Genomic DNA, 18,268 nt, shown 5'->3' on the forward strand with positions numbered 1-18,268 from the left:
AGCCTAATACTTGCAGGCTGCTCTAAATGGTTATGTATGCAATTAGCATCCAGATGTGGCAGTGAAAACAGAACAAGGCTCTGACACCTGCCTCTGTATTATTAGGAAGAGAGTATAACCACTCTTTAATCACATATATAGGAAGTATACCTTAAAATACTTTAATTTGCTTGTCAAAGGTATGCTTTATACTAAGACGTCAGAGTTTCCTGGAGCCTGATTTAATTCAGTTTTGCAAGCGTCATGATCAGGCAGAAAATATGAATTGTTTCCATCTTGCAAATACAGAGGGTAAAATACAATCTCTACCCAAATTCACATGGCAGTGGAATAAAAGGAACATGTTGTCCAGTAATACTTCATTTTCCTAGCAGGATGAACACTGCATTTTCTAGAGATTAATGTAAAGCAAGCACCTTCATGAACACTACTTGTACAAGAAATGTACAAGAAAAGGATCCTACTCAATTTGTTATTTCACTTAGACAAATGGCTATAAATACTAATTTCTAAGGTGAAGTTCTGTTGAGATTAAGACAAACAATGGATGTCAGACTTTTTGAAACTCCAATGAGCTGCTGAAATAGTTCCACTGACAATATACACTATAGCATCAATTTTCATTCAAGCTTGTTGTAATCCATGTTTGCTTTAAAGATTATAGACATAGTTGATGTGGGAATCAAAGCCCAAGTACAGGTCAGATGATGATTTAAGTTACTGAACCTTTGTGTCTGTCTACCTATCAAATCCTCCAGTAATATGTGGACTCAAACATCTATAGATTCCAGTTCAGCAGTTGAAAATTAATCCTTAAAACAGGTGGGCCTGAGATTGACTTTGGTATAAATTTAGAAGTAGAGTTTGTTGTGTAGATATGAATATGATTTAAGTGATTAGAATTCACAGGACATCCTACTCAAGATTGATCTGGAAACTGAGCATGTAGGGCATAGCTGGAGGAAGACAGTTATTGAAATAAAATACATCTTGCAAAATGACTAAAATTTGCTGATGACACAAATGATAGGGGACGGAGAGATAGAACAGAGAAATATGATGCCTTAGCTACACTAAATTCAATAGCAGATGACTGATACAAAAGACCTCCATTCCAAAAGTAAAAATATCCAAGTCCATGAATTATTTTAGGATTTGCAAACGAGGACCAACAAATAGATATGTCTGATGATCCCCATTATCTAAAAGGAAAAGCTCTGTGCACATTCCCACTGGGATTCCAACCAAACTCAAAATACCTTCTTCAGATCACAAGAAAGACCAGATAAATCCATTCAGTTACAAAACCCCAAGCATTTCTCCTAACTGTATGCTGATGCTAGATAGATTTTTCCCCCCTGCATTCTGCATATACTATCTCTACGTTATAGAGATATTTTCTCTATATATACTATCTCTATAGTATAGAGATAATTTTTTATAGATATATTCCATTTATGCTGAGGAAACTGAGATGGTTTAGCCTGGAGAAGAGGAGGGTAAGGAGAGACCTAATTGCTCTCTACAGCTACCTGTAATGAGATTGTAGTGGGGTGAACTTCAGTCCCTTCTGCTGAGTAACTAGTGATAGGACAAGTGGAAATGGCTTCAAGTTGAACCAGGACAGGTTTAGATTGGATATTAAGAAAAAATTATTTACTGGAAGAGTGGTTAGGCATTGGAATAGTCTGCCCAAGGAAGTGGTGGAGTCACCATGCCTGGAGGTGTTAAAAAAACGTGTATGCATGGCACTACAGGCACATAGTGGTATTGGGTTGATGGTTGGACTTGATGATCTTAGAGGTCTTTGCCAACATTTATGATTCTATGATTATGTCATAAAGGTCTGCCAGTCCAATTGCAGTTTTAATGTCTACTTCATAAAGGATTCCATGTCTGGCACGGTGCATAGTGAAATCTTATTGAGAAGGTTTCATCACTGCAGTGCCCGGGGCAGAGTGATATCTCACTGCTGTTTGGGTTATGTGTAAGTTGCCTATGTAACTTGGATCAGAGCTCTAGGCATTTCCCTACTGAGATGGCCTTGCAAGCATGGGTCTGCTTGAAACAGAGAATGCAGAGATGAAACCAGTGGCAGGTATTTACAGAATGATTGCAAATACCTGATAAAAAGTGTTAGTGTTCAGCTAAAATTCACTCTGTGTTTGCCATATTTGCTGTCTGTCATGGTCCAGCTAACAAACACTGAGAGTAGCAAAGGAGGAAGATGGCAAAGAGATGAGAGGCTGAAAGGAGGATCTGGGGGTTGCACAGCATTACAGTGTTTTTTAGGAAGAAGTAATGGTTCTGTATTCGACCCTGTCAGCTCTTTTTAGTAATCATTAAGGTGTTAAACCTCTCTGCCTTGTGCATACTAAGAAGACTGCCTTTCTGCTACATGACAACAATAAATTCTTTAACACTCTACAGAATATGTGCTCACTTTTTAAAACCTGATCAAAGAGGCAATGTGTGATGAGGAGGCCTCAGTAGTGGTGAGGTGCTGGAGAAATCCTGTTTTTCAAAGGTCATAACAGCTGGTAACACTGTGGGATTCTGTGAATTAGGCAGGAGGATTAATCCAAGTATATTGAAATTTGGCTGACTTGTATGATGGGGCTGGAATGGATTGATTTAATGCAAAAGCGTTTACACTATCTGTAGGGCTGAGGTGGACGTTGCCTTCCTGGGCTGAATTCAGAGACTGAGAGGAGGAAGTGCTCATGACTTGTTTTAGTCATTTAACAACACAAACAGCAAGTTTATTAAGGACTGAACCTAGGCATTGCACTTTTCTTCAGTTTCCCATCATGGATACTGCAGCCAGCAATATGGCAGCCAGTGGGGAACCCACATTGTGAATCTAAAAATAATACTTTCACAAAGTCAGCAGGTAGACAACTGAATGTAGTCTGAGCCAGCCATTTCCCAGATATAGTTAGGAAGGAGATGTTTTGGTGGTTGTGGTATGAGATATGATCACTTTTCCTTGTATAAGGTGCACAATAGAAACATCCTTAAATTCTGGAGTTACTTTTCCTTTTCCCAGATGATAGAGTGCTGCATTATGTCATGTTATCAATACATAGACAGACTGAAATTGCATTGGCTTGTTTTTGCTGCCATAATTCATGCTGCTGTTCTAAGTTGCTTTCCTCTGTAACTCCTATTTTGGCTTTCTAAGTTTCTTTCAGTCTGGAAAATTTATGTTTTATGTTATTTTGCTCCATCTAATTGTATTAGTCTGCATTTCTCTCTTCTTTTCCTTTTTTTTTTCCTGTTGATCTTCTTCCCCCTTTCATTGTGTCCTGTCTACATTTCTAATTCTTTTATACTTTTTTTTTTCTTTTAATCCCCTGCTGTCTTGCCCTTCTTAGTTGTATCTTCCTGTCACATGCTCATATCATTGGTGAAGACAGGTAACCAAATCCTCTCCAAAGAGGAGATGGAGTCATGGAACTCACTGGAAAGTGAAAAAAGGCTGGAAGTGAATAATACTGCTTCAGCACTTCTTCAAATGTAAATTATAGAAAAGTAAATCTGTTGGAGAAAGCAAAGCCAGAGAAATAGAAAAAACTTGTTGATGATGTGTAATTTGAACAGGGAGGATGTCTTTTTTTACTTTTACTTTACTTTTACTTTTACTTTTACTTTACTTTTGCTTTACTTTACTTTTACCTTTACTTTTACTTTACTTTACTTCAAGTAAATGCACGTATTTTGTAGAGTTTTTATCTCAGGCAGATGACAATAAACTGGCACAGGATAAATAATGAATAAAGAACACAGATATTCAGAAGAAAGGTACAGCCAAATAGAGGGGGAAAAGAGTGATGAACAAAAAAAGCTCACTCTTGAAATTAAACGAATTAAGGAATAGAGTGGAAATAGCTAAAAGCTAAGGAGTTTTTCACCTTGTAAATAAAATAATAATGACAGATTTAAGGCATAAAAAAGGATAAAAGGTAAAGCCCAAGGAACACATTCCAAATACCAAGGATGCAAATAAGGCTAAGAAAAGTTTGTGAATCGAAGAATAAATTAATAGCTTATTTACAGTTTTGATCTGGACACGGATGATTGTAGGAGTTCATTAATCTGGATACTGGGTAATGGAACCTCAATTTGTGATGAAAACAATATTTGGACTACTCATTGGTTAAAATATATCCACCTTTTGAAAATGCTACAAGAATTGGAAAATGGATTTGAAAATCCAGTAGTAATGATTTCAGTTAACTCAGCAGTAGAGTACTGCATTTAGGAAATGGAAAGCTACAAATAAAGTACCAAACTCAATTCTGCTTTTGGAACAGGGAGTGTAATGGGGAGGTAGTCCAGGAAATACCTGCTTATAGCAGGCTGAGAATGTTATGTGAGGGATACAGGCATAAATGCAAAGTAAACTTAAATTTACAATTGTTTTATTAAAGGTCATTTCTATCAAATCAGCATAATGCCTATTAAAATAACTTATAGCTTTGAAAAATGGTGACTTTAGTTATGTTTAAGAGAAAGCATTTGATTTAATGCCCACAAGTAACCATTGAAATGGAGATAATGGGATGTTTGGTGTTTATTGCATGGGATTAAAAATCTGGCTCAGAGAGAGAGATAAGAATTCATTGATACTGAAAAGAAAGAAAGAGGATTGGTTACTTTTTATTTTATTTTTTTAAGAGTGCCTTTTCTTTACATATATACATATATGTAGAGTCTTTATTTAATATTTTCATGAATGAGTCTGGTGATGCAAAAAAGTGGAGATAATAGCAATTCAAGCCTTACTACCAGTTTGCAGAAAGATAAGACTATCACATGGTATAGCTTCAAGGGATGGAGTGATAACAGTGAGATAGATGAACCAAATACAAGATCATATATGTTGGAATAGATAACATAGCATTTATTATAAGCAAAAGTTCATGAATTAATATGATAGAAGAAGAAACCTGAATGAGCAAGATAATGGCTTTCCATCCATGGAAAAGGTGACAGTTTTGCAGCATATAATGTGAGATATTTTCAGGAGAAATGTTACTCCAGGCACTGTGTAGCTGTTACAAGGCTATTAGTAAGGGCACAGTTAGAATACAGTGATACTCTGTAAAGCAATTTGTGTTTAAAATAACAAAGTCCTCAGAGACTGGAACAGGAGCAAAGGACCACTTGTGTAAGTGCAGGAAATGGAGGTCTTACCATACATAAAAAGATTAAAGAGAATTTGTTTATTCAGCCCAGAAAAATAAAAGAAGAGGCAGCTATGATTGTTTTTCATAAATACATTCAGGAAACAATTGCAAAGGCATAAATACTGAATAGTAGTGCTTACAGAAAATTGAATGGATAGAAATGTATAAATTTAAACTAGAAATTCGATATACTTTTCTAATCAAAAAAAGGGAAGATTTGGGAAGGCTTACGTAGCAATGGAAGGATCTAAATTGCCTCCAAACTTGATGAAGCTGCTGAGTTCATAGAAGGTATTTGTAATATTTGTGGAATGATTTGGATGTAAAAATAAAAGATTTTTGTGGCCTTTTATTTTTCATTAGTCTTGCTTCACAAAATGCCTTTATCCCACCTAGCTGTTTTAACCAAAAAAGACCCTAAAAACCCGAGATAAAATAATGTGAAGCCATTTTTGTTGCTTTTTTTAAAGCTGTCCTAAAAAGTCATTCCATCATGTCATCTCTGAAAAGCAGATATAAGAAAAAATTACAATTCTAATTAACAATTCCATTAAGATATGGATGTGTCTGAATATCTTCGTGCATTGTTCTTTTTCTTTTTTTTTTTTTTCAAAAGCCTTTATTGTTTTTTCACCCTTCTGTGTTGCTGCCTGCCTTCAGTCCTCATCTGTTACAATCATAATATTCTTCACTGAGAATCAGATACACAGGTTAATAAAATTTCAAAGTTGTGAGTATTTGTTATAGTCACAAAAAAAGTTAAAAAAAAAGAATAGTATTTAGTTTGGTACTTGTTTGGGAGAGGAAACTGAAGGATTTGGGGAACTGTTTCTGTCATGGCAGATCGTCCTTTGCATGACTGCTTTTGGCAATTGAAGACAAAGAAAGTCAAACAACTTAAATGAACACCATGAGAGGCAACTATGAAAAAAGTACCAATATCCATTCCAGTCCTGAACTGCAGTTTTAATTCCCAGACTACTGCCAATGTATAAGTGTCAGAGATCCAAAGGAGTATTTTAAGAGCTGCAAACTGAAAAGAGATTAAAAAGGCAGCATAGTTAGTAAGCTACATAGGACAAAGCTGAGATGATCATGCAATGAACAAGATCATAGAATCATAGAATTGTTAGGGTTGGAAGGCACCTCAAAGATCATCTAGTTTCAACACTCCTACAGGAAGGCTGAAGAGGGACTTTTCATAAGGGTATTCAGCAACAGGACAAGAGGGAATGATTTTAAGCTGAGGGAGAGTAGTTTTAGACTGGATGTTAGAAAGAAGTTCTTCAGTACAAGGTGGTGGGACTCTGGAATAAGTTACCCAGGATGATTGTGGATACCTCTGCCCTTGGGGTGTTCAGTACCAGGTTGGATGAGGCCTTGAGCATCCAAGTCTAGTAGAGAGGGGTCTCTGCCCATGACAGGGAGGTTAGAGTAGATGATCTCTAAGATCCTTTCCAAACTAAGCCATTCTAGGATTCCAGTATGGAAGTAATATCCAGAGGTAACTGAAGGTTTTGTATGTCCAAACTTAGAATATTAGCTAAAGTCATCTAAGTCCCGCTGCTGTAAATTAGGTGATTTGTATCTCAATTATTTGGTAAAATTTGCACTTTTAAACAGGGTAGAGGTAGTTTAACAATATAGAAATAAAAGACTGTGAAAATACCAAGGCAATATTTTTAGATATTCAGCTATGATGACTGTTTTCTGGAGAAAAAGAGGGAAGGAAGCAAATATAATACTTTACCTAAGAATAAAATTATCCCGAAAAACAAAGAGGAAGAAAAAAATACTGATTTGTCAAACTACTGTCTGAGTAGGGGGATTCATGAGAACATAACTGAAACTACAGAGGGTCACCTTTGCTGAAATCATTCCAGGTCTGCGACCTTAATTTGAATCATAGTGTCTTGCTGTGTGTGTACTTGGAATGTGAAAACAACACAAGCTTAATACTTCTGTTTCAACATACAAGTTTGACTACACTTGCATAACCATGATGAGTCCTTATTTACAATTCTGTGCATAAGAGAGAAGGTTGTCACAATATTTGAACCTGACACTTTGGTACAATGCAATTTTGAAGAGGAGACTTCTGTCAGATGTGCTGATTAGTCATTCCATCTATTAGAGCTGACAGTGCTAACTAAAAAGGTTTTACACAAATGTTATTCATGACAAAAATCCCTTGCAATAATACACAAGGCTGTACCCTGTCAATACAGAAAACAGCCTCTGAATGGAAAGTGGCAGAGTAGACAGCCACAATATTGCCTGTCATGACAATCAGTGTAGCATTTGCTAACAGAAGGAGCCTTGTCTTGTTTTTCCTGGTGCAAATGGGAGTTGTGCTAGCGGTGCCACAGTTACACTGAGATCTTATGTATTGAGCAAAAATATATGGAAACATAACAGCTTCATGTATGCTTCTTTGCTGGGCCTTTGTGTTTTCTTCTTCTGCCCCTGAGAATGCCACATTTCCTTTCATCTGGTAGAAACAGTATAATTTTGCCATTAGTTAGCAGAAAACACACTTCCATGTCCTTTGAAAGTGTAAAAAGCTGTTTGGAGAGAATGAATATACCTTTGAACATATGGTAATATAGGTTTTGGAAATCTGAGAGTACTAACTGTAGTTGTCTTTACAGCAAGCTTTATTGCCTTGAAGTAATGTGCAGCTTGGCAGTTTTGCTTCGCAGGGGTCCATACAAACATTTTATTTGGCTTTGATACGCTTAGAATAACATCTGCTGATTTACATTTGAGTCTTCTGTTGTCGTGGTAAAATTCTGTCAGAACTTCTGTATTTTCCTCACTTTTACATGCCAGCCACAAAAAAACTACAAATTTGCTGTGTTGCAAATACATCTTATCTTTTCTCAGGCTCAGAGATTCATGAGCTCCAAGGAATGTTTTTGTTTCAAAAGATGAGTTTTACATTTCACAGGCTGACTTGAAAGACATTTTAGTTTAACTTGCAAATGTTATGCAGAATTTTGTTGTGAGAAGGAAAGTCCAAGGTGGTAGAAAACATGGACATGAAATGATTTTGAGCTAAGATTAGAGGTAACATGGATTTTTGAGAGTCTAGATAAGGTTAAGTTCAAAACATGTTACAAGGATAGAGTAAATACCCATATATGAACTATCAGAAAGTAAATTAGACAAGACAAGTTAGTTATATGCCCTGGATATTTCTATTGAAGGAATTTTAGGTAACTTACCCAGCCTACAGCATCATTGTCCTCATTAGTGTACTGTCACCATCATCATCATCCCCATCCTACATGACATCAGAGCCTGGGGGATTTGCCATCACACCTCTGGGCATCCCATTTCCTTGATTCTTAGATTGCTTTGAGACACTGTGAATCTCAGCTGCTATTCCCCAAGGAGCCTATTTAAAAAGCAGAGCACAGGAGGGGTGCTCTGTTGTTGGCAGCTCTTGTGGCTCACACAGATGGTCTACTGCTTTCAGAGCCTACTGTGTCTTTTAAAAGTTGGTTTCATTCCTACATGTAAAAGATTAAAGTAAGAAAGTGTCAATCACAAATGTGCTGATTGCCAAGTCTGACTGTCTTTTGAAATCCTGGGCAGCAACCACTCAGGTATCCAAAATCAAAGGAAAACTAATTGGCAGAGAATGGATTTACACCATGACCATACAGACCTCAGAAAAACAAATTCTGATGAGTGAAGAGCAGAGACATCCTTGCTTTGGAAATGACATATCAGCCAGCCTGAACCCATAAGAAGCAAACCTGTGCTCAATTAATAATCTTGATTTTATTTTTTAATTTTTTGTTTGGGTTTTTTTTTCACTTGAGATGGCTGTGTAAACTTTTTGGTTCTTCTGGACAGTGCCTTGGGTGTGTGTGCCACACCTTGTGCACTCTGCTGCATGTGCCTCTTGCAGAGCTCTTTTATGCACTTCAGCCATTTAATGGTCCTAGTGTTCAGAGACTTAATCTGTATTATTATTTGTACAGAAAAGCAGATGCAAATATATCTAAATGGCCAAGCTGCTGGGTTGCACACTTTAAAGTCATCAGTTTTAAGGAATTATTCTCATTTTAACCTGCAATACATTAAGACCATAGCACCAGGATCCGAAATATACCCCTCATCCTGAATTAGGAGTAACTACACAGATAGTAGTACTTCTGTTTCCAGGGAGTTGTGTTTTAACAACTTGCAGAAAGCCCTCTACTGGAACAATTTTATATGGGGAAAAGGTTTGTGTATTCAATAAAATCAACACCTCTGCATCCATTTCATTGTCCTTTTTTCCCCAGAAAATAATTAAAATGTTTAGTTTTAATGTGACCAGAGCAATTACATTGGTTTACTACATGTCTCTTCTACTGCGAATTCTTTCCTGATGTCAGCCATGGTATAAGAGAAAATGAAGAAGTGAACTCAATGAGAATGTTGGAGCCTTACTGATGCAGCATTTGTTTGAAGTAAAGATATTTTGGAGTATTTATAGGGGGAAGACTTTGCCATTTTTATTTATTTTATCCCAATTTGGGGAGACAGCTAAACTGTTTATGAGAAATTCTGTCTGACCTGCTCCACCACTCAAGGAGTAAATGAGTGCTCTAAGGGAACAGTGACTGTGGAGCCAGTTCTTTCCCTCCTGTCTTTGTAATTTGTACTTAACCATGTGTAACTCTGCATAATATGGGCAACATGTGATGTCAGCAAAAGCAGCTGCCTGATTAAGTGCTACCCACTGCAGAACCTGGGCCCTGGGCTATGATTTGTGGGATAATAGTCATCACAAGTTAGATAACTACAGTGTTGACTGTAACTTTGAGGGCACACATAACATTTCTGAAGGTAAGCAGAGGAGGAATACAAGCCTCATTAATAACTACTTGGTATATTCTCAGATATATCTCCATATACATATTTGATATATCTCATCCTGCTATCTTCAGAATATTCCTAGTTTGGATATATCTCAAATTTCATTCCAGGTTAATAGGGTAAAGCTGTATTTCAAACATACGGTGTCATCAGAGAGTTGTTTGTTTCACTTGAGCTGATATAAAACCTCTCCAGTGTCATCTGAGATATAAAAAATGGCTGGGGTGACACATTTGAAACAAAAGAGAACACAGAAACATCTTTTAACTTAAAAACTGGAATTTTGGATGCTGTCACTTTAAATATGTGATGAGTTTCTGTTTTTGCTCAGTTGCAGTGGCAGTTTTCTGAGAATTAAGGCGTAAGAGGACGATACTTAAAGTCTGCATGTGGAAACTGAGTAATTTCCATCTTACTGTTTCAGCCTTACTCCCTGGAGCAGGCAATCAGACCCACTTAGCCAAGCAGAGTTGTTGCTTCTCTGCCTCCCTAGATGTACTTCAGTGAACCTCCTGGGACAGGAAACAGGGACAAACCAGGCTCTGATCATTCTTTGCCTTCCTTCAAATTTCTGGATTGCAAAAGCCCAGTAAGGTATCAGTGTAAAAAAGGAAGCAGAGGTTTCTGATAGTATGTTGCTTTACAGAACACTCAGGAAGACTGCAGTCATGTGGAGGTGATTCTTACCTACCTAGGAGTACTTCCAGGGAATGTGGTTCTATTTCAGGTGTCAAATTCCATCTCCTTGGAAGTGTGCATCTTCACACTAGTGAAACAGGGGAAATTGAAAAATACTTGACCTCTTAGCAACAACTAGAGCCATCAGTTTATTATCAGCACTTCTAACTACCAAGAAGAAAAAATAGCTCTGTCCCATCTGAAACCAGGATAGAATCACTGCTGCTGTGATACTGGAGCACAAGTACCTAGGTCCTGTGGTTCTGCTTGTGTCTTTGCTGAGTGTGGCTCATGCCAGCCCAAATCTGTCATAGGGACCCCAGAGGCAAAGGGGTTATAGCCTGCCTGAAAAGTAAATTGTATGTATTAGGGCACTTCTACCAGTAATCTTTGTTTATATACAAAGTGGAGGACAAAAATGGGTACTTCAAATTTTGAAGAAAAGATGCAATTTCTCAGCTTCTTATTGCTCTCATGAGGTCTGCAACAAAACTCTCATTGATTTCTGCTGGGAACTTTGCTTGCATATGGCTTGCTCTAGCCATCAAAGTAATTATGAAGTCAAAGACACCTCCTCTCAGGCAGTTTGAGTGTTGTGCATAATGTAAAACACTGGTCTTCAGCCTCACAATATTTTCCACTTAATCCTGGAGGTTTTACATTTACCCTTTATAGAAACATATCTTTTAAAAGAATCCTAAGAATTTGTGTGCTGTTTGTGTACTCATTCAGTGTTCCCTGTGAAAACCTACTTGCCTTGAGAAAAGATGTGTAATGGCTTTATATGGGATATGAAATTTCTCTCATAAATGTGATATGATCTAGTAATTAATGAATGCCAGAAGACAAGCTAGAATGCTTAAAATCTAACAACTTTTGTCTAAGTTATTCTGTCTTCTCACTTTCCATTATCTCAGACTTTCAAAAGGATCTGGGGCTTATAACCAGGTAGATATTAAAAGTCCAAGTCTCTTTGTAATGAAGCCTTATTTCTCCTCCTCTGTGTCTCTGCCCATATAACGTGGTATCAAAATGAGGTGGATGAAATGTAATTTATTTCCACTTAAATTCTTTAACAGTGTAAGAATGGCATTCAGTGGTATGGTTAATAACAATAGTAATTGTAGCATTTATATATTAATTTATGCATATTAATGAGGGTTTTTTTTTTTTTTTCCCTGGCATGTCTGGGGGATCTGAATTCTATGTACTATTAAGTGTGCAACATTTTTTCTGGGCAACAAAAAGGAAAAAGGTTCATTTTAGGTTAAATCAAATCTTTTGTTTGACAGAAATAAGATGCTTTCTTTTCATTAAGTTATTTCAATTTATATTTTTTACTGTGCTGATTAAAATTATTTGTGCAAATACTTTAAAATTCCAAATTAAATATTCATGGAAATCAGTCAGCAGAATTTTCTAGAACATTGGGCTGGCATATGGTCCAAATAATTTTACAATTTTTGCATTGCTTCCTGAAGATACCATTTTCAGAAGTATATTAATATATTAAGCAGGATTTTCAATGTTTAAATTCATAGACTCATAGAATGGTCTGGGTTGGAAGGGAACTTCATAGGTCACCTAGTCCAACCCCTCTGCAGTAAGCAGGGGCATCCTCCACTAGATCAGGGTGCTGAACCTCACCTTGAACTTCTCCAGGGATGGGGCCTCAACCATCTCCCCAGGCAACCTGTTCCACTACCCTCATGATAAAGAACTTGTTCCTAACACCCAGTCTATATCTCCTCTACTCTAGTTTGAAGCCACTGCTCCTCACCCTATCAGTACAGGCCTTTGCATATGGTCTCTCCCCATCCTTCTTTTAGGCCCTTTCAGGTATTGGAAGGTTGTTATTAGGTCTCCCTGGATCTTTATCTACTCCAGGCTCCATTCTTAAAAGGGAGACAGGATGCCTGACAAGATTTTAAAGTGCACAATGGAGTTCCCACACCTGCCAGCAACTGTATAGAAGGTTGTGAATACCATGCTTACATATTTAGCAGATAGGTATCATTTTGCATTTTACTAGAATTAATCATTCTGCCTCCAATGGATCAGCTTCCCTGCTCCTACATATTTTACCTCTGTTCTCTTTCTTGGAACATTTATGTGTTTTGTTTATTTTCCCTTTTTTTTTTCCCAACCTTTTTCTTTCCTATGTGGAAAGGAAACATATTACATCACCTAAGGAGACAATATATAGTAAAATGATTCACGTAAGTAAAGGTTAGCAAAATTTCACTAATAATGTCAAAGGTAAAAAAAAAAAAAACAAAAACAACAAAAAACCCAACAATATTCAGGCAGATTTGCAAGTGGGCACATATCTTTGACTTTTCAAGACCATGTATAATGTAGTAGTGAATTGCTTACTCATTTCTTGCATAAGAATAGGACAATGGAAGATACAAAATTGTGGAAAGAATACTTGTAAAGGTAAAAGAAATAACTTCTGAACCTGGTAAACAAGAGCAAGTAATTACCAGTAAAGTAAAGGAATAGGTGTGAAAATGATTTTGCAGCCTGATTTCAGTATTTTAAATATAATTTTAAAACAGAATAGTCATTGCTGCTTTTAAATGAGAATAACTAAATGCAGGGCTGGTGTACCTTTAGTAACAGTAGATTATCAACTAGATGGACACACAGCAAATAAGTGATTTGGCATGCAAACTTCTTTCTTAGTGCTGCTCTTCAGGATTCAGTGAGAAACATTCAGGACTCATTTGTTTGTCTGCCTTTTGAATCATAAATCAGTACTAGAGGCAGAAAGTATGATGCAGTTTTTGCAATGAAAGCCACTCCTCAGATAAACCAAGAATCATTTGGTTTAGTTTTAAAAATACTGTCTAAAGTTTGGCTTGGACATGTTTATACCAGATGACATGAATATAAATTCAAGATCAAAAAAAGTAAAATGGGGCATACAAACTATATTTGGAATAATCCTAATGTAATTTTCAGTTGCTGAATTGATTTGATCTCCTTATCATGGAGAGAAATTGGACTCTGAGATATTATCAACAGCTTCGAACTCCAATCTGATTATTGCTATAATCCTGACAGTGATTGATTCTGAGTAATTATCTCAGAAGCAGAATTAGATTAAAAAACAATATTCCAGATTATAGAAGTCTCCAGTCCATTCTTGTAATTAGTTCCATCTCAGAATGTATGATTCTATCGCATTTGAATAATTTAGAGTGAATTATTCACAAGCAGCCAGTTTGACTAAACTTTAATAGGAAAACAGATAAACAAGAAACCATAATATTTCAGGAAACATTACATTGCAAATTAGCAGCCTCATTGCAGTAAAGTTTACTTTGCCAATGTTTTCAGTTTGCCACATAGCTCCTAAAATATTGCTTGGTACTAAGCAAAAGCCCAGTGCTACAATAATTAGTGATCATACATTCATAATGATGATTTATGATTACTGGTGGTGTCATTATCATCATAATTATAGACGATGAATTAATTTTTCACAATTGGCATCTGAATAATTTTCAACCACAGGCCTTTCCTTTGTGAGAAGAATTACTTACAGATAATGGCCCTAAGGAATGGACTTGTGAGAATGAACCCAAACCAAAACAAATGTAGGGAGTAAGGAGGTGATTGTCCCCTTGTATACACCTCGAGTATTGTGTTCAGTTTTGGGCACCTCAGTACAAGAGAGATGTGGAGTTGCTGGAGCCAGTGCAGAGAAGGGCAACAAAGCTGGTGAAGGGTCTGGAGAATAAATCTTTTGAAGAGCAACTGAAGGAGCTGGGGATGATTAGTTTGAAAAAGAGGAGGCTGAGGGGAGACCTCATTGCTCTGTACAGCTACCTGAGAGGACATTGTGAAGAGGTTGGTGCTGGTCACTACTTACAGGTAATTAACGATAGAACAAGAGGGAATGGCCTCAAACTGTACCAGGGTAGATTTGGAATGGATATTAGGACAATTTTTTTCACAGAAAGAGTAGTCAGACATTGGAACAAGCTGCCCAGAGAGCATGAATCACAGAATCACTGAATCACTGACTGGTGGGGGTTGGAAGGGACCTCTGGAGATATTCTAGTCCAACGTCCCTGTAAAGCAAGTTCATCTAGAACAGGTTGCAGGCATTTCCAAGCATGTTTTGAAAGCTCCCAGAGAAGGAGAATTCCACAACCTCTCTGGGCAGCCTGTTCCAATGCTCCTGCATCCTCACAGGAAAGAAGTTTCTCCTTAAGTTCAGGTGAAACTTCCTGTCTTCTAGTTTGTAGCTGTTGCTCCTCATCCTGTTGCTGGGCACCACTGAAAAGAGTCCAGCTCAGTCCTTTTGACCTGCACCCTTTAGATATTTATATGCATTGATAAGATCCTCTCTCAGTCTTGCTCCAGTCCTCTCCATCCCCTTTGTGATGAGGTGTTTTTACTGTCAGCTTTGGTAGTTACAAAGGGAGAACTGATCACAGCTACTCCTGCTTTTGAATGAGCTAACTAGCAGTGACAAAATCCATTGAGTATGTTTGTCATCTAGCAGTGCAGAGGTTGGGACACATGGCTCAGGCAGACAATGCTTGAGTGTTCAAACTACATAGAATCAGAAAATTGTTTTAATTGTAAAAGACTTTTAAGACCGTTGAGTTCAACTGTGATGAACTAGAGTGTAGCTAGAGCCTGATTGTCCATGATAGTTTATTGAGGACATCCTAAAACTTAATTTTTTGCAAACTTTTAAAATCTTTTTCTGCAAACATATATCAATGAGAGGGAAGCCTTGTGACAAAAAAAAGTCCTTATCATGCTTTGACCTGAAAAGCTGACCTGAAAAACATTGCCTATGTTTAAACCATATCTATTAAGATATTTTCTTCCTCAATTTGGAAGATCACTGACAGAAAAAAATCGCTCAGGTAAAAATCAGAATTACTATTGCCTGTGAACTCAATTGCTCCTCTGAATCCTTCTGAAGTTACCTTTAATACTTCACTATGATTGGGGTGGCATTCCCATGTGCTAATTTTCATCCTGCTGTCCTGCCTTGGTACAAACTGAATATTGGCCAAAGTTCAGCAATGAGTAGATGCACAACCTCATCACTGAGTTGTGCAGACTGAAAGACTGAGAATGCACAGGAAAAAAAAAGCTTTCCTTTACTCTCTGCACATGACAACACGAACAGCTGAGCTGGCATGTATGCTGTAGCCCTGTTACTAATAACATTGACCACCAGCAAAGTACAAGTAATTCCCTGGAGGAAAGGAATGACAGGGAATGAGTTATGGCACAGAGATATGTTTGTATCACAATGATGCCAAATGTTTCTCCTGAGGTGGTGCCTTTATTGTAGTTTTCTCAGGTGTATGCATCATCACTGGCTCAAGGCTGTTCCCGGAGATGTAGACCAAACTCCTGTTTATTCGTTTCTCATGTACGGGGATCACTTACAGCAGGTACCTTTATCCAAGGAATAAAGCCATCTCATTCTCCCCCCAGAAGTGAATGACAGACTAGCAGTTTGACTGCATATTTCCAGGAGAGAAACACTTTTAAAATTCTAAGCTGCTTAAAAAAAAAAAAAATCTCTAGTTGGTAGCATTTAACAATCTGTACAGCTCTTATTTTCTGTTATTTAAGAGCATAGCAATCTATATAACTCTTAGTTCCATTTTTTTCTCTTCATTCTTTCTAGCAGGAAGGATTCTTTACATCATTAAAGTAAATAAACAAATCCTTTAACTGATACACCTCCTTCTGCAGTCATGAAACAATTTGAAATAGTTAGCCTCCTACTCCTTTTCAAATTTTCTGTTCTCAGATAAAAATACATGTCTGTTCTGGTTGCTTATTTTTAGTGAATACCAAACTAAACACCTGTAAGTAGTGCCAAATTGTCTACTCTTTTGTGTTATTGAATGTCAAGAAACAACACTGAGAAAACTCTTTCAACATTAAAACAGTATTTCTCCACAGGATGAAAAGATGTGATTTTCTTATATGGATGACTTTTTCCCATCTCTTACCCTTTGACCATCAATGTGACTCTTACCATTGCCTAAATCTCCTTGCAAGTGAATCTCTACCCCTTCATAAAACAGTTATCTTTGTTATCTCATCTTAATTATAACTAAACCTAATTCACTATATTCTAAAGGATTTATTTTTTTGACAGCACAAAGGAAATACAATTTGACATATTTCCTTTGGAAAACAAAGCAGCTATGAAATCTGAGTATTTAAATCTGGTTAACATTTCACAGAATCACAGAATCAATAAGGTTGGAAAAGACCTCACGGATCATCAAAGTCCAACCTGTCACCCTACACCTCATGACTACTAAACCATGTCACCAAGTGCCACGTCCAATCCCCACTTGAACACCTCCAGGGATGGTGACTCCATCACCTCCCTGGGCAGCCCATTCCAATGTCTAACAACTCTCTCTGTGAAGAACTTTCTCCTCACCTCGAGCCTAAATTTCCCCTGGCACAACTTGAGACTGTGTCCTCTTGTTCTGGTGCTGGTTGCCTGGGAGAAGAGACCAACCCCCTCCTGGCTACAACCTCCCTTCAGGTAGTTGTAGACAGCAATGAGGTCACCCCTGAGCCTTCTCTTCTCCAGGCTAAACAACCCCAGCTCCTTCAGCCTCTCCTCATAGGGCTTGTGCTCGAGGCCTCTCACCAGCCTCGTTGCCCTTCTCTGGACGTGTTCAAGTATCTCAATGTCCTTCTTAAATTGAGGGGCCTGCTGCAATGTCATTTTAGCAGATGTAGAATGTAGCCACACAGCATTTTCAAGGCCAGTCATATGAGAGCGAGCTGAACAGGAGAGTCCTCCACATGCATCACAATTCTTGCTGCAGCCAATTCTGATATGCTTAGGTGATACATCCATCCTCATTAGCTATTGTTCTTCTTTATGGACAGACTACCTGGAACAATCAACTATACTAAACCTTACACAGGATCTTCTAGACCCTTCTATTTGATTTCTTGTCCTTTCTTCCAATTAATTTCATCTTTTTCAAATTGTTATGGACTTCATATTTAATTTCCTGCATGGTCATATATGCCAGAATATGTTAAATTACTTTGTGCTTGCTTAGGATTGTTCAGTTACAATGCATGTACAGAGAGGAAGATACACTTTTGCCTTTTTACTCTAGCTGCTCAATCAAATATTTTTTACACAATGGATTACATAAGATATAAATATTCTGTAATAACCCCCTAAATATTACTATTGTAGCCTCACCTTGAGGGAATAGGCATCTTTGTCTAATCAGTATCAATTATTTGTAAATAAAGCTTTCTAAAATTGTTTTCTGTAATATGTATATGTGTATATATATATATATAGATGTGTATGTGTGTGTGTGTGAAACTTAGCAGAAAATTCAGGAACAAAGGTTAAGAAGCTGCAAAATTCAATGGACACCTGCTAATCTCTTCTAATGAATCAGAAAGGAAGTGTTGAATTCTAATACCTAAGATTACTGATGAAAAGCAGTTCTCAGGAAATCACTCAAGCATAGCTGCAGATA

The sequence above is a fragment of the Indicator indicator genome, chromosome 11, assembly GCF_027791375.1.
Source record: "Indicator indicator isolate 239-I01 chromosome 11, UM_Iind_1.1, whole genome shotgun sequence".
In the NCBI taxonomy this organism is placed as follows: Eukaryota; Metazoa; Chordata; class Aves; order Piciformes; family Indicatoridae; genus Indicator; species Indicator indicator.